The 22,274-nt window shown below is 40.6% G+C and overlaps 1 protein-coding gene and 1 long non-coding RNA gene across 5 annotated transcripts in view; one reads left to right on the plus strand and one right to left on the minus strand.

Moving 5' to 3' along the window:
• Nucleotides 1-884: 884 nt before the first annotated feature.
• On the minus strand, nt 885-22,265 carry LOC121065656. Its single transcript, XR_005817228.1, has 5 exons — nt 22,099-22,265; nt 21,366-21,516; nt 20,442-20,495; nt 5,008-5,208; nt 885-2,432 (listed from the first exon to the last, which is right to left on the minus strand). It is a non-coding gene; the product is annotated as an uncharacterized LOC121065656 (long non-coding RNA).
• The window catches only part of VWC2 (von Willebrand factor C domain containing 2), a 56,982-nt gene continuing 56,219 nt past the window's right edge, over nt 21,512-22,274 (plus strand). For 3 of the 4 annotated variants that reach the window (XM_040548588.1, XM_040548591.1, XM_040548589.1), the window contains exon 1: nt 21,512-21,907. The gene's annotated coding sequence lies outside the window, so the exon portion shown is untranslated. Of the gene's footprint in view, nt 21,908-22,092; nt 22,158-22,274 lie in introns of those variants that run through there. The other variant, XM_040548586.1, reaches the window with a different exon arrangement.

Below are 22,274 nucleotides of genomic sequence, written 5' to 3' on the forward strand. Positions count from 1 at the left end.
AATTACCAAAGCTCAATGAATGTCCATTTTCCCTCCATCTTTTCAGCCCGGCACCCCTAGATCCAGCAGCTGCTGCCTGGATGCCACCAGGCAGGACTGGCTAAATGATCAGGGTTTTTAAGTCTCAGCTTAGGGGGCTAAGTACATGATATGCACCTTTGCAGTCTGATGGGGATGTTTGATGTGAAGCCATTGCTAAAAATATCAGCTAGCTGTGCTTCCTGAGTAGGAATTCTCATGAGGAGAAACTTCCTCCTGTAGATGTAGAGCTGCAGCTTCTTTATTGCTTTGGGACCACAAGAGCAACTGTGAGCACCTGTGGCAGGGAAGATGTAAGGCAGAGACAACTAAATGAACCTTCTCTTGGAGGTATAAGACATTGATGTCCCATGTGTCGACCCCTGCTGAACAGAATCAGGAGGTATCTGTGCAGACTGAGCTCAACGTTTTATTCGGGATTTCTACTGATGTCTGAGAGCATACGCTGCAGAACAGAAGGAGCACTGTTGCCTCCAGGAAATTCCAAAAAACTTCTGGATCACAGTGAAATCACGACTGGGAAGTCTTGAAGGAGGTTTGCTTCAGTACTCTGTGACAAGGGACGAATTCAACTGTGGTGTGCTTACTTCCTCCACCTAAAAGGTCACCTGTCCTACTGCTCTGGTTGTACGAAATTGCTTGGGTATAGGTACAATCACAGTCAACATCTTATAAAAAGATTACACAGATGCCAATCTGCATATGAAACAGTGTGACAACATGTTTAGTACTGAATGAAATAATGTTCACAGTCTCGTGCTGGTTTGGAATTGGAACATATTTATTAATTTATATTATTTAAAACATTCTTTTTTACACAAATGCACTCATTAAAGATAGAACATTCTGTATGGCTGAAAAAATAAAAGGATCCTTAGCAATTAATTTTTAAAATGGGATACATATGTATCTAATGCATGTATGCATAATATTTATATAAGTTCATGTGTATACCTTTATTATATATGCAGATTTTAACATGGGTATTCAGCAATGACATAGTGGCTTCAGTTCAAATAGCATGAGCATATTACATCTGAAAGCACAGACTAGAGCAAAATACAGTATTTGGTCTTATAAACCTGAGAAAATATTCCAGTTAAAAGGAAATGAGGAGCCAAAGCTTTTCAGCATTTGGAAAATGCAACATATCATGTAGCTAATTTACTCTGCACAAATGAGCAGCATTTCCTAGAGGGCAGGGCCTCTCTCTAGGCTAAAACATGCACAGATTAGACCAAGCTTGCATTTATGAGAAGGCAAATTCATTTAGAAAAACATTATTTTTTCCTTGTATAAAGAAGACAACCCCTGGAATGCTTCTCACGGTGCTATTTGTTTACTGAATACAGGGATTTTCCTGCGCGCAAAGAAAGGATGTCTTCTACTTTCATTATGCACGCTCTTTGCTGTGCTGGGAGTCAGGAGCTAAGCAGTGTATTTCACTGCTGCTCCGGCCCTGGCCCCCAAGGCACTCGAGGAGATCCTGAGAACCTGTCAGCTCCTTGGGGGATGCTGCCGAGATGAGGGGCCAGTTTTGCAGCCTAGCACGGATATAATAAAAACGGAACAGCAATGTGGAATTCTTTGGAGAGCAAATTGGATAAGCTGGCCCTGATGACAGCAGAGATTTGTGCCTCCAGCATGTGTTACAGCCATGCTGCCCTGCAGCGAGGAAGGCAGGGACCTGCTCTTCACCCAAATATGCATGAGTTGCTCAGCATGGCTGCCCTGAGGAGCTGCCCAAACGAGGGGGTGCAGCTTCCACTTTGCCCTCTGTTGAGAAAAGCACACAAGGGATGATCAGCTCCTCCCTCCATGACTTCAGAGCTCTGCTGACAAGAAAAATAAGGCGTCAATGCTTCAGTTTGGCAAAGCTTTGGCTAGGCACCAGGAGAACGATGCTTCCCACAAAGCAAGGCCTCCTTTACCCTTTCTCTGCAGGTTTTGTGCGGAAAATGTGTTTCTTTATGTAAAAGTAAACCTAGATTAACTTTTGGGAAGAAAATGAGATTGTGCAGGGTTAATAGCAGTCTATTTCAGACAGGAAGATGAACTGAAACATGCTGACAGTGAATACATGTATAAGAATTTCTTCAGGGTATACAGCCCTCTATGGCAGATTGTTGTGCCAGGCTGTGTGTAGGACTGTGCCTGCTGAGGCTGTGCTTTTCTCAGTTTTATTTTCAGTAGCATCCATAGAAAATCTTTGCCAAACCAGCCTGTGATGCCAACTGATTTGCTGTGTATGGCCTGAGGTGCTGGGCTATCAAAGGTTTTGTTTAGGCACAGGGAGAAGAAAAACTTTGTTTTGGGTCATGCGCAGCATCCCCGGATCCTCTCATTTCTCTGAGCTTTCAGGAAATGAACCTCTTGGTCTTGGGTTGTGTCACCTGTAATGAGAAGAGCAGCTCAAAATGCAGGCAAGACATTCACATGCTTGTGCCTAGCACAGAAAGAATATTTTCAACATGAGCCAAAGGATTCAGGTATTTCATTCAGGAAGACAGAACTCAGATTTGGGTACCTGGCACTGCCAGCACCTTTTTGAAAGCCATGAAACAGCCTTGCGAGTAGAAAACAGCCATGAAATTGCCTTGTCAGTACTTCATGCGAGTTTAAACATGGAAGTGATAAGTGTAGGATGTGACAGATGGGCATCAAAGTATACACTTTTAGGCCAAGTGCACATGGGGCCAAATGCTACATGGGGCAGCACCAGGGAGATGACTGAAGATTAAACATCCTCAAAGTTGCCCAAATTGCGTGGGCACCAGAGTGGACTGAAACACCCAAGTATTTACACCCCACATTTATGACTTAATCTCAGTTTCAGAGCCTCAATGTTCTGCCTACCTATGGAAGCAGAATGAAACTCACTAAGATTTTTATTTTCCTATAGGGATTTTCTGGCTGGAAAAGGGAAAAAAAATCAAATGTGCTGCAGTATATTATGTAACTTGTTTTTTCTTTATCTTTTTTTTTTCTTTTTTTTTTTTTTCTCCCAGATGAAGAAGTGTTGATTCTTTCCTTTTTCACAGGCTGGCTTCCCAGCTGCTGGCTTCCCCACATTACAAAGCTCTGCCACTTTAATTTGATTCTTTCTCTGTGCTACACAATTCTCTCACTTTGTGAAGTTTTTTCCAAGTGGACTTCATTCTCTTTAAATGAATCGACTGCTTTCAGCTTTAACCCGATCAAAGCTGTGATTGTGTGTAGTTTACCTGCAGCATGAAGAGGAAAAAATCAGTTTGCTTGGTAGAGATCTGAGGAGATCATTTAGCCTGGACTGTCTCTACCCCCAGGACTTCCCTAGGTAAGACTGCTGACAAGTGGAACATCACTTTATTTACTCATCTGCATTTTTTCTTCTGTCTGTTTTAATACTATCTGTCAAGGTTATAAACTACTATCCTGAGATGTGCTTTGTTTGCTGCTGCAAATGGTTACAGGTTCTGCAACACCCTGCACTATTTCTTCATTCCTTTCAGACACAAGGTGGTACTTTTTTTTCCAACAGTTGTGCTGTTTTTTAGCTGAGAGCTTTCCATCAACACAGCTGCTTTCTGTGCAGCTACACACATTTGAAAGCATAAGGCTTATGTATAGCAGCCAGAGCCACTTGCGAGAGGTGCTTCATGGCCCATTAACAAAGCTGTCATATATGGCTTGCCTTTAATTAAATATTGATAGGGATTTAGTCTTGGTGTAACATCTCAGGATAATAAGGAAAAATCCTTTTAATCTGCATAACAGATCAACGTGCCACTACACCCCTATACTTCTGGCTGGCTGAAGATGACATACACAAAATGAGAAGGCCGCTCAGCTTCCAGTGCCAGCTGAATCCCTACTGTCATCACTAACACCATAATTAAGGATGCCAGTTAACGTCAATGGCAGTTTATATGAATGGAGGCTTATCCAGTATGGGATTTTCATTCCCACGATGAAAATCACCAACCTGTTTCACAACAGTTTATCAATATAGTGTTTTTTTTTCCTGAGTTTGAATCTATTTTTGAAAAAATTAAGACATCTGCAAAAGTCTCACAGCTCAATATTGACCTTATGCAATTCAATAAATAAATAGTTTTCCAATTGAACGGTTATCATCCTGAGAATTTCATTGCATGCTGCCCACTCCCTTGTCTACCCAAAAGATTGCACATCTCTGGAATGCTTGCCTGTAAGTTGTCTTTGTGTGCAATCGCCAAAATTGCCGAAGGGTTTTAAGTGCCTTAGATGGCCAATGCCATTGTGTATAAGAAAGACAGGTAACTACTTTTTTTAAGCTGTAGCCTTTGTATTTAGAGATTATTTCACTTTTAGCCCTGCCTTTTTCCATTAGCCTTTTAATAAGTACTTGTAACTAGTGAACTCTAAACTTCCTTTTATTGCTCAAATAAGAAAAAAAGAAAAAAAAGATAATGTGCTGACTGTCAATTTGAGTGCAGTATTTAAGACTTCTTTTCAGTTTTTAAGAACACATTTCAGGCTCAGGAGACATTCCACAGAATCAGCAAATTCTGACAAGTATGAATGATTCACTTACACTGTATTTTTCTATTGTGTGGTGCTCCTTTCTTCTGATACTCAATTTTACAGGCAAAATTGTCTTTGAAGAGTACAAATGAATGTCTACCTGGATATACAACAATCTTTGTATTGCAACATTGTGTGAATAGATTAGACTACTTCTAACATGGATTTCTTCTGAATTTAGTTTTCTTCACCACATTCAATATTACTTACATATTTTTTTTTCTGAATTGATAGAGAATGTAATGCAATAAAAACATTAACATGCTTTATTCTATCACTTAGACCATTTTTATTCCCTTCATACCTCATCCATAAGAACAGTATACTTTTCACACCTCCCTTCTTCCACCGAGGAGCCTAGTCTATTTAAAGAGACAATCTTTAATGCCATGGTCAATGGACTCTTTTTCTTTGTGCACTTACCATGTGGTTTTCAGTTGTATGGAATGAAAGAATCCTATAGCATTGGATCTTCTTCCAGGATCTAAGCACTGGCTGGAGTCAAATCCAGCTCTGAAGGTGTTTTCTTCTAGCCGGGCTTATATTGATAACAAGAGCACTTCAATTATCAGGGAAACTTCTTCCAGCACTCAGTTCTGAGTTTTTAGTTTGTGGAATCCTGTCCTAAGATAGAAAAAGTCATTACTTTATTGTCAAATCCTTGAACAATGGGTAGTCTTTGTAATTGTTTCCAAACACTCTCACATTTGTGCTCTGGAGTTATACAGAAGGGAAAAAAAAATAGAAACCCAAACTGAAATTAAACTAATCCAAAGTAGAACCGCCATCACCAAAATACAAGATGCTCCAAGCAACAAAGAAAATGGAGCAAATGAATAAGTGGTAGTTAAGCATTAGTTTTTGTTGGAGAATGGTTTGGAGAACAAGCATGACATGAACATATCTAATAATTCTGCAAGGCATAATGGTAAGGTTGGCCTATTTGGCAGCTATTGCAGAGCAAGAAAGCTGAAACTCATAGGAAGGAAAAAAAGTGGTAGCAAATTCTCCAAGAATCACAGAATCCCACCTATTCTACAAAAACAAACTCTATTGAGTGATGCTGAATTGTACCTTTACAGTAGAAGATTTTTCAGCAAGAAAGGATAAATGTTACAGCTTCAAGAATGTATTTATTACTGCAGCAACAAGAGAAGGCTGTGCCAGTGGAACTCTGATATGTTCACTCTTCTGAAACCAAATAATGGGATCATGTATTGTGTCTTTGCAGGAAGTATTTGAGCATATGTAACATTTACTAATCCGTCTCTGTCATCCTCAAACATATATGGGATAGATAAAAAATTTCCCTATTCTGTACGTGTAGAATTGAAATGTAGGCTAGATTAAGAGACTTGCCCAAGGGCATAGAGGAAGTCTGAGTCTAACCATTGCTCTTGTCAACTGAAGCACCATTTATCAGGTTGCTGATTAAGTGGAGGCTCCTACATTCTATTATTGGTGATGCTGGTCTGACAAGAAGGATGCATTAGTCCTGGTAAGGTGGCATACAAATGAACCATGTTAATTTAGGTACTATTAGAAACACAAGACAGAAGGAAAAAAATCAATGCTTTGTTTTATAGTAAAGAAAAAATCAATAAGGAAAGAAATGCTTTTTTTTCTAGTATCTCAGAAAATGTGCTGGACAATAGGGAATAGTTAGAGCAGATTAAAACTATTTAATATAAGTTGGTGGTGTCCTTTTAGAAAACAATGGTCTAGAGCTGACATTCTGTAATAAAAACCTGAGTAATATCCAAAAGTAAAAATCTGTGAGAAAGAAATAATATCAAGTACAGGCTGTTATTTTTTTAATTAAACTCGTAGCCAGCTGCAGTGAATCTGTGAAAATTGCAGAAAAGATGCTAACAAATAGAATTCAAAAATAAACATGTACAGCAAATGAGATGCCACATGTAATCCCCCAAACCATGAGGCAGGTTTACGTAAGAAACCTGACAGAGGTTCATTTCTAGTGTTGTTTTTCTGTCTCTGACAGTAGCTCATGGCAGATAGCAAGGGAAAAAAATGTAAAAACAGAACAGAAATGGAATAAAGTTTTCATGGTGTTCACTATTGCTCTTGGCAGTCTGCAGTTTAGAGACTTCCTAAACCAGAGGTTGCATCTGGGCCATCCTATTTAATAACCTTTGACATTTCTTTCATAATTTTTAACTGCTCTTTAAACACGAAATATTCTGTAGAAATTGACTCCACCATATAGGTATGTATTATATAAAAAAACAGTGGTTTGGGTTCACTTTAAACTTGCTCAAACTTGTTTTAAACTTGATCATTGGGTGTTCCTACTTCCTCTAGCACAACAAATGCAGAAAAATTGTTCCCTTACTCTTCCTCATATTGTTACATAGTTATCTGGCAGATTTCTGTTTCCCCTTGCTCTCTGTCATCTTTGATATTTACTTTCCCTCAAATTCAAATCATTCAATACCTCTAAATATCATTTTGCTCTTCTTTGCATCTTCATAGGTACTTTTGGTCAGAACCATACAAAACATTCAAGATGTAAATTTATGCACTGCCATGATGATAGTCTCCTATTTGCTTTCTACTTTTCCCTAATAGTTCCTAATATTTCTTTTTTTTTTTCTTTTTGACTGTCAGTTAGCCTGGGGCACTAGATTTCAAACTATGTCTGTATACCTAATGTTAAGTCTGTCAGCTGTTTAACTTTTTTTTTTTTAAACATTGATTGTCATATTATATGAAGCTTTGTTATTCCTCTTTTCACCCCGTTTCCAGATCCTTTCATATTATGGTTAAAAATAAAAAAGAAAAAGAAGAAATTAAAAAAAAAAAAAAAAAGCTGACTCTGGGGAATTCTACCACTCCTATCTGTCCATGGAAAAAACAGGTTCTTTGTTTCCCACCTTCCAGATAGTTTTCTGTACATGAGGGGATCTTTCTCCTGAATCACAACAATTCAATTTTGAGTGTCTTTTTGTGAAGGGCTTTGTCTAAAATTTTACGTAAAACTGCAATTTAGTCCATTTCACTAGCTGGGTCATTCTTCACCATATTTTCAGTGACTTAAGAATTTTAAGAAATTTGTGATGCATGGTTCATTCCTTGCTGTAACATATTTGCCATGCGTTTATAAATTCATCTATGTTTTATGGCCTCACCAAATTTGCATGTCAGCCAAATGAAAGTTGTTGATTTACAAGTACTTATTATTTCATAAGAAATGCTTCCTTCTCAGACATATTAAAGTCTTCTAGGAAAGAATTTTATAAGATCTCTTTCCTCTTGATTATTGGGTCACATTTATCCCCATACTTGTTGATTTCCTCAAAGAACACCAACAGGTTTGTGAAGCGTAAATGTCTTGCTTGACTCTCCTATAATATATTATTTTCTTCATATGCCTACTATTTTTATTCATCATTATTTTTCAGCCAATATGTATAAGTCAGATTTTCTTCTATAGATTTTCGCACTACAGATGTCATACTTTTCTGTAACTACTATCTCTGGAACCCCATGAAACCCTTAAATCAGTTGATGTTACATTCTTCTGATAACAAGGCTGATGTGAGAAATTGCACATTACTGTTCTATTTCAGTATTAAGCTAGATATCTTGGAAGAATCCTGAGAAATCATTGCTGATTTTTATATCAATTTTGTTTTAAAACCTTCAGTTTGAGACACATGCTTTGATGCACCACTGTAAAGAAAGATTCTCGCACAGCAACCAGACACAAAGAATTCATTTAGCTTCCCTGTTATGGCCTTGTTTCCTCCAAGAGCTCCTCATGTAGTTTGTTTCAAAGAGATGGCTAGGTTTCTTCTTCCCTTGCAAAACTAAAGTACGTTATTCTTCAGTGACAGGAATCAAAGAACAGAATATGTTGGGTAATATTTTCTGGTCGGTACCAAGAACATATGTGTACTGACACACACACACGATCTTGGGCTGCATTTTGGATACTGTGGAAGAGAAGCCCAGACACTCAAAGAACAGTGGAAGAGAAAAGGTCTGGTAGGTCTATCCTGAGCAAGAAGTGAAAGCAAAAAGAAGTGACTTTTCTCCTCCAAATCAAAGCCTCAAAAGAACATCCCAGATATTTCAACAGTCTTAGCAGTTATGATACGTACCAGTTGTGACTATGCTTTACTGGTGTAGTCCTTTTGAAGGTGGAACAAAATAAGCATGCAAGGACAAGGCTGTGTTTGTGATGTACTTTATTTGAAGGCAGTCCTTTGGGAAACAGGTAAATTCTCTAACTTCCTGTTTGCTGTATAGCTTTTAAATAGTTTTGTACACAGTTAAAAAGTCTGACAGATTTTTGTTTTGTTTTTATTTTTCACCTGGGATTTTAAGATTGATACAGGCTGCCTGTACTCTGCACTCTGCCAGATGGAAATTTTTTGATGAGAGTTTCTGTTAAGCAGTACCCCTTGAGGGAAACTGGACATAGCTATGGGAGTGTAGCTGCTTCACTGGAATTTTCAAAGGGGGCAATTGGGCAGCAGGACAATAACTGTTATCCAGTGGCTGAGCCAATTCAATAGGATGCAGGAAATTTCCACGTCTATGCTTTTGCCACGTCTATGCCTGTGAGTCATTCCCATTGGGTGATCTTTGATGGATGTATTTCTTTCTCCACACTTATGTAAATAATCCTTGACCTGGAGAGAGATGTTGAGATCTATAAATCATAGATACTGGGCTAGGCAATATAAGATGCAGCACTGAGAATGCTACTGGAATAACCGTGGCTTTTGGGAATGAAAGTTACATATTCTGGGCTCTTTATCATCAAATACAATTTAATATGAATTATTTAATTTGAGCACAATTCAACTTTCTACTCCTTAAAAAGAATGGAAAATCACTTTACTTATCATATGTCAGTGATCCAGAAACACTTCAAAAGTCTCTCTCAGATGTCTTCTCCCTCCTGAACACACCCGTTCATATTCTAACTCATAGTGTGATGATCTCAAATGTAAGTCTAAATCGAGAAAATGTAAAATCTCTGAAAGAAGATTGGGATAGTTCAGTAAATGTTCTAACCATACTTTACTATGGATCTGCACACACAGTGTAATGATGTTGAAATTCCAACCCAACCCATCCCCAAAACCTGCCACTGACTCTCTGAATTCTTCCCTGCTGTTCTCCTTGGCAGGCCACTTACTGCACTGCCAGAGCAATTCTCCAGGCAGAGCCGAGATATCTTTTATTTTTCATTCCAATGAGCCTTTATTGTGAGGGGGCAGGAACAGATCAGACGAAGGAAGAGGATTTATTGGCTTGGGTTTTGTGTGTACTTTTTTATTTTATTTTTATAGTGTGCAGTTCTGGGATGACATATACCCCTTTAGGTCTATTTTCCAGATTCTTCTTATATGCTTATAGTTAAAATGAATCATTATTTCTTTATGCTAGTTCTTTTCTGAGTATGTAAAACCCAAGTTTCGTCCCCCCCTGAAAGTTGGATACAGTGTTCCAGTTTTGCCTGTGTCACTACTACATTCTGTCCCTGATGCAGCATCAGTGCTGTTTGCAATATATTGCATATATCTGTGACGAGAAATTTGACCTGAGGCTCGTCATCAAGCTCCTACGGCCTTGATATAATCGACTGTTTGGCTTTTGACAGCCCTCTTCAGCAATTGTATCAATTAACCCTGTGGACTGAGGGATCCTCACTCCAGCACAACACTAAATTTCTCCCCTCTGGACAAAAAAATTAATGGATCATTTAAAGCAGGTTTCTTCCTGAGTCACCTACTGAAACCTCTGTTGAAGATGAAGAAGAATTGTGGTACCTATTTGCCATAAACTCAACAACCAAATAATAAAACACTTCTAATACATCAAGAGCCCTTGACTGTCCAGCTGCCAACTGGCAAGTAAAAGAGTAATGTATCTACCCATGTGGCTTCTTTATCCTGTGGCATGTTTGGCAATCTTAAATTATTATAGTGGTTTCACACCAGTAGGTTGCTCAGCACCACCATGCCACTCTCTCACTCCAACTCCTCAAAAAGGCCGGGGGAGAAAATATGTTGAAAAAAGTCAAGGGTTGAGACAAGGGCAAGGAGATCCCTCACCAAGTACTGCAACAGGCAAAACAGACTCAGCATAGGGAGATTAATATACTTTCTTGCCTATCACTCACAGACTAGAACAGTGAGAAAATGAAAGCAAACTAAAAACACCTCCCCTCCACAAGTGGTACAGGGGAACAGGGAATGGGGGCTGCGGTCAGTCCCTGACCCCTCGTCTCCGCCGCTCCTTCTCGGTCACTCCCTGCCCCTGCTCCAGGTGGGGTCCCTCCCACGGGATGCCGTCCTTCCCAAACTGATCCGGCATGGGCTTCCCGCAGGCAGCAGCTCTTCAAGGACTGCTCCAGATACGGGTCCTTACCACGGGGTCCATCCATCCCCCAGGAGCAAACTGCTCCAGCACGGGTCCCCCACGGGCGGCAGCTCCCCCCAGACCCCCTGCTCCTGCGTGGGCTCCTCTCCACGGGCTGCAGCTCCGGCCCGGGGCCTGCTCCTGCGGGGGCTCTCCATGGGCCGCAGCCTCCTCCAGGCCACATCCACCTGCTCCACCAGGGGCTCCTCCACGGGGGGGCTGCAGCGTGGAGATCTGCTCCATGTGGGACCCATGGGCTGCAGGGGGACAGCCTGCTCCACCAGGGGCCTCTCCACAGGCCGCAGGGGAACTGCTGCTCTGTAGCACCTCCTGCCCTCCTACTGCACTGACCTTGAGGTCTGCAGTTTCTCACGCCTCCCTCCCAGGTGCTGTGGTGCAGCAGTTTTTTTTCCCTTCCTTAAATCTGCTCTCCCAGAGGTCCAACAGGGTTGCTCCCTGGCTCAGCCCTGGCCAGCAGCAGGTCCCTTTTGGAGCCGGGCTGGAGCTGACTATGATCTGACTGGGCTCTACTCACAGAAGCCACCCTGCAGACCCTTGCTACCAAAACCATGCCACGTAAAATTAATACAATCATAAAGCTTGAGGGCAAAGTGGTATTCTTTAATTTGAACCCAAGTTCCTGGCAAATTAATATCTGTCAGGTACACATCAAAGTAGAGTAGGTTGATAGTGTAATCTGAGTATTGCAGCACAAAAGACTATAGAAATTAAATTACAGTTGTGATATGTGCAATGCAGACTCTAAAGTGCAATATACAACACCAAACCCGGAAACCAATCGTATGAACTAAGGCAGCAAAGGAAGCCGTGAACATATTCTCATTAAATTTTGCTTCTATCAAAAGCCCGAGTCAACCTGTCAAAGAAATCCCATTAGAACCAAAGCAAGAGCCTAGTGAACTACTACTGAAGTTTTGCCTCTGCTCCAGGGACTTTCTTCCATCTACAATTCACCATGGATTTGTTTAACAGCAGGAACTGTTTGTTTAAGACCTCAGGTGTGCTTGATATTTTCTTTTGCAAAAGCAGATATAACCTTCTCCATTTTTCTAAAGAAAAATTAATCCCAACTGAGAAAAAAAAGCACTGGAGAAAGAAGGATTTTTTTTCCTTCCTTTATCTCATTCAATTCTGATTAATTGAAAAAGTAAAAAAGTTCTGAGAGCCTATTCTTACACGTTTACACCTTACTTACAGCATCACTAGGAAAAAAAAAAAAAAGTTTTAAAATAAACTACAGGCAAAAGACTTTGAGGAAGAGAGTTGCAAGCCTGTGCCATAATCAGCTATGTCACTTCTGTGAAAGGCCCAAAAGTGTTTTTCACTAGGCTTTTACCCAAAGACAGCTAGCTAATATTAATAACATTCGTACTCTGGGAGAAATGCAGCCTAGGGGTCTGAGCTATAAGGGCTCCGGTCACCTGCAGCTCTGATCAACTTCAATGGGAAGTAGATATCTCTGTAGATCAGAATTTACTGTAACAGAAATTCAGCCTGAGGATAAAATGAGATTTTTTAAAGAAATTTAACTTACAGAGAGAAATGTGACTGGTTAAGGTGGCTGCAGGTTGCATGTCAGGGGGTCTCTCCAAAGGCCCCAGCTAGCGTTTGATGGAGTGGTGGCAAGGAATCTAACATTGTGACTACAACTCATCTCAATTATTCCTCTCCTTAATTAAAAAAAAAAAAAAAAAAAAAAAGCAATCGTAAATGATTGATTTCCATCTGATACAGGGGAAAATGAAACCCCAACAGAATATCAGACATAAAACAGTGAATGGTATGATAGCTTTATCTTTAGGGAATAACTGGTTCCCAGTTCTTTGAATGATCCTTATGTAGAAGTTAGTGGTGTGAAAAAAACCTAATTTCTTGAATAAAAGTTCTAGAATTCATCCCAATAGTCCATGAAAATTGTGAATGTGCAAATAAACATCTGTTCTCAAATCTGTCAGGAAATAGAAATTTAACTGGAGCATTGTAATAAAAGGAAGACAAAAGATGACATGAGGATAAAGAACTCTAATTATTTAAGTTTCAGAAATCAAACAGCTAGTGGAACAAAGCTCATTTCAACGTCAACACCTAGATTGCTTTCTCAGCTGATAGCTATTTTGCAGAAAATAGTGATGGGGGCTGAACTGCAGTTAAGAACCAAGGAAAAGAACTGGACAGTGTGCTTTTAGTGTATGGTAAGGGCTAAATTTTCAGAAGTCCTGGACATTCGTTTGTTTCCCCCGTGACACTAATTGCCATTTTTTTGAGAGCAGTTAAGTGCCCAGTAGGCTCAGGTTCCTTGACAATCTTGTTCACTGCTATCCTAGCTACCTGCTTGGCTAGGTAGGACTGTGGAAAGACTTCCCGAGTCTTATAGCCACCAGATTAACTGATTTGCTTGTTCTTTTTCTCTGCTGCTGCTGCTGTTTTTAGGCAGACCCAGGGTACAGCTCTTTATGAAATTACTGCACTTGTTCTACAGCCTGCGTCTGCTTGAGGAGTCAGTAATTGTGCTAAAGCCTCATTTAATTTTACTAATGGGGAAAGGAAGGTTTTATTTTGAAAACCTTTGAAGTTAAGAATTGAATGTCCTATGAGGATGGCCAAGTTAGGAGTGGTTGGTTCAACCAAACCAATTTATGGCTGATTTGGTGTAATATTCTTAAAGGTCTTCAACAACTGTTTTACTGCTAGAGCAAGACTTGACTTTTAACTTTTTTCAGCTAGAGCTTTGCTGGTTCGTGCTCTACGATAGCCTTTCTACAAACAAGTTAAATAGGCTTGCAGTAGCAGGGGCTGACACCTTGGAGCACAAGGCCCTGTTTATGTGAAATTTTGTTTGGGTCATGTTTAGGGAATACCTTCTAGTTAGGGTTAGATTTCACGGAACTATTAGGATTTGAGCCACGTTTTCTTCCATCTGTTTCTAAGCCCTGAACTGAGCTGTAGGGCAGTGTGAGATGAGGTTTGCTTAGTTCTTCTTGCTGGAGATGTTCTACTTTGAAAGTGGTGATGGCTCCTTCTCCAACAAAATGTGTTATGTGTATTAAACAGAATGGTATCATGTGAGAAATTAATTGCTGGTAGACCAGTGGTCAGGGTATTTTAATGGGAAGATGGGACCATGGGGTTAAATACGCTTAGGCAGGGGAGGGAGTGATCTTGTAGCTTGGCATGGCACATTCAATCCCTGATCTACTGGTCACCAGTGTCACAGAGGAGATCTTGGCAGCATCTAAGCTCTCCCCTTCTTCATTTATCTTATAACCACCTAATGCAAAAAGTCCATTACTTACAAGACTCTGCCGGAAATAACTCTCCGGCACGACTGTGGATAGCCAGGGAAATTGCTTTGTTTCTTATCTTCTTCCAACAAACAGTAAACTAAAGCAGCACAACCAACTTTCATTATCAAAATTACACAACGTGTCCATTTCGTTCCTGTCAGACCTGGTACCATTAGCACCCTGCTTGCTGCTGTTGTTCTAATGACATCAGTATAGCAAGGTCTGGTGATAACAACTGAACAAGGCATCAAGCTTTCGCATGAATGAACACCTAAATCTTGAACCCATAAAAGGGACCTAGTATATCAGCTATTCAGCTATGAACTCAGTATCTTACTAGGGAACAAAGGCAACGTGGAGCAAATGGAGTACTGAGAAGGGAAGAAGAGAGAGAACCGGGAGCTTTGTATTTCCCTCTCAGCTCTGTTACTGACCTGCTGTATGACTTCAGGATGCTCTCCCTTCCCTTCTTTCTTGATCACTGGAGGATGTGCAGTTCTAGGAATACTAATGCTTTAAGCATTTGTGCAGTGCCTACACATGGGGGTCCCAGTTTATTGGGGGTCTCTAGGCCCTGTATGCAAACATAGAAAAATAACTTTCATTTGTCTGTTTTCCAGCTCAAGTTTTAGCCCAAAGACTGCATACTCTGTTCTTTTTTTGTTGTTGTTAGTGGTGGTTTTCTTTTCCTCTGCTCTGATAGCTCATAGTCTAAATCATAATTTCTGAGCCATGTAACTTTTTTTCATTAAAAGCAGAGAGAAAACTATATCAGCAGCCTCTGTGATTGCAGAACTTACTGAATGTAATCATCTCCAGTAATTAGATCTAAAGACAGAACACTTGGGAATGTGCAATTCATGAAAGTTTCAATGTTACAAATTGTAATTTGTGCAGTTTTTTAAACTATGAAATTATCAAACTTATATGAATGACTTTAAAGGCCTTACAGGGCCTTTAATTTAAAAAAGGACAACAAAATAATCCATTGCATACCTGGTACCGTATCAAAAGTACTTGCTAAGAGGTACAGAGAATTCTATAATAATGTAAGGAAGGGTGATGTTCATAGAATCATAGAATCATAGAATATCCCACGTTGAAAGGGACCCATAAGGATCATCGAGTCCAACTCCTGGCACCACACAGGTCTACTCAAAAATTCAGACCATGTGACTAAGTGCACAGTCCAAACGCTTCTTAAACTCCGACAAGCGTGGTGCATGACTACTTCCCTGGGGAGCCTGTTCCAGTGTGTGACCACCCTCTTGGGAAAGCAAAGGGGTTTGAACAACAGAATTAGCAGAATTTTCTTATAGATTGATATCTTAATAATAGGTTTAAGTTCTGATTGTGTCAAGCATACATTGGGCATTAATGCAGGTGCTGCGTCGTACAGAGTCGCTGGTGTGCAGTAAGGGACAAGGTCACAGCACACCTTCAGTACCAACCAGTAAAAGGCTGTTCTTCTCTACCAAGCCATTTTTGTGAAGCTTTAAGGATTCAATTCCTCTACCAAGCTTGGCTGAGCCTGACCAACAAGTTCAAAAGGAGAGCAACAGGACCCTATGCATGTGCATTATATAGTATATGTCATTGTAAAAGATTCATTCTTTACAAACTACATAGTAATGATGAAACAAAGGAAGGGCAAAAAATAGGAAAAGTTTGAAGATGCACTCTGGAAAGCATTTCACTGAAGCTTTTATATCTAGAGGTGCACGCTCAGCGAGTTTTGGGGATTATCCCCTAAGATGCATGATGTTCTCTGAGTTTGCAAATCATTACATTACAGGATCAGCTGACTGGTGGTAATTTTAATTCTGTAAACTGTAGTGAGAAATGCAGGCTTTCACACACATTACTGTGAATCCCTAAACTTTCAAAGATTTGAATTTGCAATCTTCATTTCAACATATATTTCATTTGCTTCTCCAATACAAATGAAAAAAAAAAATCACTTGTGATACAAAGCATTTTACATGTTTGATGATGCAAATGCTGTAGAAGATAGATTTTTTTTTTTTTTTTTTTTAGATTTTAAGGGCTTGTCTTTGTGGGACATGAGTTATAATTACCACCTATCCATGGTCTTATTATACATTAATAACGTTGTCATGAGTATTTGCGTAAGAAAAAACATCTTTTTAAAACATTCTTTTTAATTTCAGATGCATACATATGTATGCATCATTCTGAAAATAACCTATGTTATTTCACAAATAATTTAAAGAAAAACAAATACTAAACCGTATAATTCCTGTTACGGAAGTTTTAAAGAAAATTAAAGAATGAAATTAAATATTGGTTTGAGCTATAATACTAAATCAGTTTTGACAATAAGAGCCTTTATTTTTCGTTATCTTCCTGTAGGGTTGAGAAAAATTTTTTTTTTTATTTCCACTTATTCATTAAGCCTAGTTCAATGTTTAATACCATAACAGTTGAGAAATCTTGTGAAAACTGGAGAGGAAAGTTGTGTTTTTGTCTGGGGGAGCAGGTGGTTGCTTCTTTTTCCTCCAGTAATATTAAAAAACTATGAAAGGATAAGATATACTGATTTAAAATGTCAAACAATATGGAACAGTGTTTGTTTTTTTTTCGTAAAACCTGTGAAAGCTGATGATTCTTCTATTGAAATTTACTGTGAGCACAAATGTATCTAGAGCAACTTGAGTAACAAATAAAATAAGGTAATTATAAATAATAAAGGCAAAAGTTAACACTGATCTGTACTTTCAACTGAATTTCAGATTCCATCCGAACAGAGCTAGGCACAAGCTTTAGAAATACTTCATTCAGTTTTGTAACACAACAATAATGCAAAAACAAAAACCAAAGTGCATCCTTTGGTTTGCAAAGGGAAAGAATGAGGTATACTGTTAATACTATGTTTATAGAAAATACTCTATTTAAATGTTCCATGCTATTTTGTACATGCCCATGCATATGTACACACAAACATGCTTTGTTACCTCTTTTCAAGCAAAAATGCAGTAACATCAAATAAGCTTGTGAGCTATTATTAAAATTAAATTTCCCCTGGGCAACTAAAATTGGGGTGAAAATAGGCGCATGAAAACCCATTCATAATCACTCTTGTGTCCCGTAATTACAAGCACAAAATATTGTGCTTTGAATACACAATTATTTTTCCTCAGAATGAGCCCATATGCACAGGTCATTGTTTCAGCTTCTCCTTCTCCCTCTCCAAAGGTTTCACTACTCAATTTTTAATATTATTTAGCTACTGTGGCTAAGATGGTAATAACACTTCTCTAAAGTTTACATTTGCAAAACCTCCATCAGTTTTGCAACAGGCATATAAAAGAAAAGTGATTTAAACCGGCAGAACTTGTACATGTTGTATAAAAAAAAGTAGCATGTATTTCCCTCTCTCTTTAATGATGCATTAATAGGCATAAAGGGAATTGTTGCTGAGTTGGAATATATACATTAGCTTCCTCTGAGCTTAAAGGGGCAGAGAAATTGATCTCACCACAGAAAGAGAGCTTTTCTCTTCATGATTTTACTTGAGCCATGAGTTGTTTTAAACAAAACCAATCCTCATTCCCACAGTTTAGAATAAGCCTTTTTATTATTTTTTTTAATTAAGAATGTGTTTTATTTCTATTTTACCCAGATTTTGCTAAAGTTTACTAGAGACGAATCATAAGGTAAAGGCGGGCTTTTCAGAACTTAAGTCAGTAGCAGCAAAGATCTTTTTTAAAAGACGTTTCATAAACAGATGACTTCTAAAGCTTAAATTTCCCATGGTCTATGGAGATGATTTTTGTATTGCAAGTAAAAATAATAATAAACAATATGTATCTCCAAGCATGTAAAAATTTGATTTGCAGAAGTGTGAGGAGAGTCCTTGTACTGAAGAGCCCACAGTCTAAACGACAAAGGGATTTTTAAGTTTTGTATTCTTGCATGTTAAGCAGAAAAAAGAATGTTGTAACATATCATTATATGATGAATAATTTAAAAACAATTAATGACAACAGACAATTGCAACTACAGCTTGTGTGATAATTCTTCAACAACTACTTATCAGTCAACTAAAGAGACGTCAGAGTAGTGAAAAAAGAAAGAACTAGAGCAGTGTGTGCACAGTAGCCTTTGAGAAGTGGCATGGCATAAAGAAAATAGAAGAAATAAAAATAAAAAGATGAAAGCTAACCTAGTTTTAAAATAGTTATGGAAGCTTGCTTTTTTTTTTCTTGAAGAGTTGTTTAAACTGCTTATTTATAATTCAGCCTCTCAAATATACATGAATTGTTAGAGTAATGTGTACCTTGGCTTTGTCTCTGTTTCCAGACTGACTGCTATTTGAAGGCCTTATTTTATACAGCTGGGCTAATACTATTCCACAAATTGCTACCTTTCTAAAGCTGTGATGTGAACCTGCCTGAACAACTGCCACTTTAGCACCACAATAAAAAATACCTTTCATATAACAACTCTCTTCCTTTCGGGAGGAATAATGAAACGAAGCAAAATAAAAAGGAATGATCATCCGTTTCCCCAAGTAGCAAATCTGACAGTGCACATAGCCGGAGGAGTCACTCTTTGAGGATATTTTCTCCCCTATAAAATTCTGGACATTCAGAGATGCTCAGTGGCGTACACATCCTGCTGCACAATTCACCCTGAGCATGCCCCATACTCACAGTGACACCACATCACCAAAGCCCACCCCGCCATTGCACGGGAACACCTCTCACTCCACAGGCTTGCAGAGGTTCCTCCTTTTTTGTCTCTATGTGTTCTCATTGAACACAGGGGGATACCAGGAGAAACTTCTTTTATTACAGTTGGAAAGATGGGGCATGCTGCCTGCATGAGAGCAGGTGAAGGGAAGCATGCGTTACATGTCCCCTGGTGAATGGAAGCTGCAGGAGGCTGTATGCCTGCATTGGGGTGAGCACGCACATACTCCAGGCCTCACTCTACTCATGTGTTAGGCTAAAGATGGTTGTCTTCAGTGCTCTTAGATGTCCAGATGAAGTGGCTGAATAGCTGTGAGGTTTTGTTTTCATGTGGCTATTAACAGGCAGACAATTGATTTTTAACTTCGTAAAAGATATAGGCTATGTTTGGGGTCTCTTTCTTCACACCAAGGCTACTCATAAAAAAAAAAAAAAAAAACAGTTTTCAAAATTTCAGTATCCCTAACCTTAGAGGGCAGATGTTTAATTAAGTCTCCTGTCTAACAGCCAGCTTTTGCACTCTCTCAAGCCTGGGCTAATGAAAACGGTCATCGTACCAGTTTAACTTAAATCATTCCCTGACACCACCATTTCTATTTCAGCTACTGAAGCCTTTTTGTTTTACCTTTAACTGCTTCCTAGCAGAATTAAGATAAACTAGTGTAGGCTGTTTTAAAAGAAGTTTGATGACTGTATCATGACTGTTTTAGCTAATGCAAGAATCTCAGGCAGATGAACAGAAGGGAAAGTGTCTTGAACAGAGATGCAGAGTTTGATTCTCATCCAGAGATGCAGTTGCTACTGCAGTTACAGATGCTACTGCTGCCTAGTGGAAGAGCAGAATGGGGAAACCTGGACCTGCATTTCTTATACCACAAGAAGTTGTTACAAGCGGCCTTGAAGTAAGGGTCTCATGTTTCTCTTTTCTAGTTCAGAACTCACATTGAAGGAAACACCAAACATTTGGTCCACTAGCAGATATGGAAGATTTTGACTATAGTATTCTTAAATTTTATACTACGACACTACGAAGTGGTCAGGTCTCAGTTCTGCAAAGGTCCTACCACTAGGTACCATCCATCACTTGATATATCTATGAAGCAGAATGCACAGAGGCTGAAGTTCAATAAGAAATCTTTAAGATGAAGAGAAGAGGCTATTCACTTCCCACTTGGCCAAGGAGACAAAGATGAGCTGCAGTTTGATCCTCTGAAAGCTCTAAGGGTTTGCCTTTCCTTTCACACAGCAGTATCTTGAACCTTCAGCCCTGGCTGATCTATGTGCTGAATAGTTAGATCAGGGAGAGGCAGAGGTCTCCTACAGAGAGTTCCGAATGCTCATGATCCTTTCAGCCTTCGTACCAGAGCTTCACATGGGAACATGTGAAAATGTCAGAACCATAAATTAGCTTTTCCCTCCTCTTCATCAGAGGCAGCGTTACTTTCCCAGGTCCTCTATTTCATTCTGTCTTGCTCTAGCCACCACTAGCTTCTGCCTGAAAGCAAAGTTTACACACTTGTAAGTGCAAAGTTCAAGTTTTTCTTACAGAATAAGTGATGTTGCATATTGGTTGCTCAGCCCATGTCCTGGTTTAACCTATATCAGGCATAAAGTTACTGTTTAAGAAAAAGCAAAGATTCAATTCATTATTCAGAGGTAATGATAGGATAATTAGAAGACAAATACTTCTTAATGATTATTAGTAGGAAATTAGAAAGGTCTAGCTTAGCTCTATGACATATAGTCTAGAAACTGTATAGCAATCTGGAATTTCATTCTACTAGTGTAACTATTTGGCTTCCTTGCATCCTTCAGAGCTTTAGTCTTGTATCTTAAAGTTTTAGAAGATTAAACCATTATTTGTCTGGTGAATATTCGACTCAGAGATATGAGATGGTGTTAACGGAAATAATTTTGTAAGCTAGGCCAGACTCATAGATGTTCAGAGAACCCAGCTGACAAAAGAGTTTAGCACCTGCATCCTCCCATGGAGCAGTTTAAGTGCCTGGGTTTTCACAAGTAACAGTCACTCGTGAAGGTACTTACCAGTGAAACATTAATATCCAGCAAATTTTCATTGCTCTCCTGAGTGCGGATACTGCAGTGCTACAGTTTTAATGAAAACATTTCTGAAAACATTGCCTAGCCTAAAAAATTCTTCTAGTGCCAAGTACTCAGGGGAATCCAGCCACGAGCAGGAGGAGCAGGGCGCCGCAGGCTGCCAGGGATCCACTGCAGCAGCGGGGTCAGCGCACCTGGGACCACTCTGGAACATCCATACAGCAAAACCCATAAATTATTGCACTGCTATGTCATCTAATGCAGGTTAACAGGGAATAAATAAGCGAGCAAATAAGAAAATAACCTTTTGGGTCCCCAGCCTTTGCCTGGCTCCAGAAGGAAAGCACCATGCTTACAGACCCCTCTCCAGCTTTTCTTTGGCGTTTCCGTCCCAGCAGCCGGACTGAAGGCGCTTCAGCCATTATTGCTAAAATAGCCGCTTCTGCCCATTTCCCCTGCAAAAGGGAGAAAACGTTGCCGTGCCGAAGCACCTGCCAGCCGCTGTGAAGCACAACCCCACTTCCCAACTCGCCCATCTCCCCCCCCGCACGGCGAGGGAAGGCTGGCGAGGCAAGGCGCCTCACAAAGCTCCCCGACCCCCTTCCATCCCTCTCCCTCCCGTTGCTGCGAGGCCCGGAGCCCCCCGGCCCCCCAAAAACCCCCCAGCCGCCATGTGAGGGAAGCGGGGCCGCGGCGAGCCCGCCCCCAGGGGCGGCGGGGCCTCGGCTCCGGCTGAGGGAGGGAGAGAGGGAGACAAGGAGGGAAGGAAGGAGGGGAGGAAGGAGGGCAGGCAGCCCGCAGCCCCGCCATGGCAGCCGGCCGGGGGGCCCGGAGCCGAGCCCGCAGGTAGGGAGGGAGGCGGCGGCCGGGCTGGGGGCCGCCCGGCGCCCAGCAGAGCCCCCCGAGGGGGCCGGGGCGGCGCTGCCCGGCCCGCCGGAAAGTTTGGGGCAGGGCCCGCGGGGCTCCGGAGGCGGGCGGGGAGGGAAGGAGGAAGCGGGGGGGGGGGGGGTGTCTTAAATGGCTCCGGGGAGCCCTACCTCGGCCGCGGGGCTGCGCCGGCAGCTGGCAGCGCCTTGGCTTCCCGTGGCCGGAGCAGGTATTTTGGTTTGCTTTGCCGGTTGGCGGTGCGGGAGCCGGGAGCGCCGCTAAAGTGCGGAAGGTGCGGGTGAAACGTGCCCCCCTGCAGGAGCTCCGTGGGGCTCTGCCTGGCCTC

Source organism: Cygnus olor, chromosome 2, assembly GCF_009769625.2.
Source record: "Cygnus olor isolate bCygOlo1 chromosome 2, bCygOlo1.pri.v2, whole genome shotgun sequence".
NCBI classification, from domain to species: Eukaryota; Metazoa; Chordata; class Aves; order Anseriformes; family Anatidae; genus Cygnus; species Cygnus olor.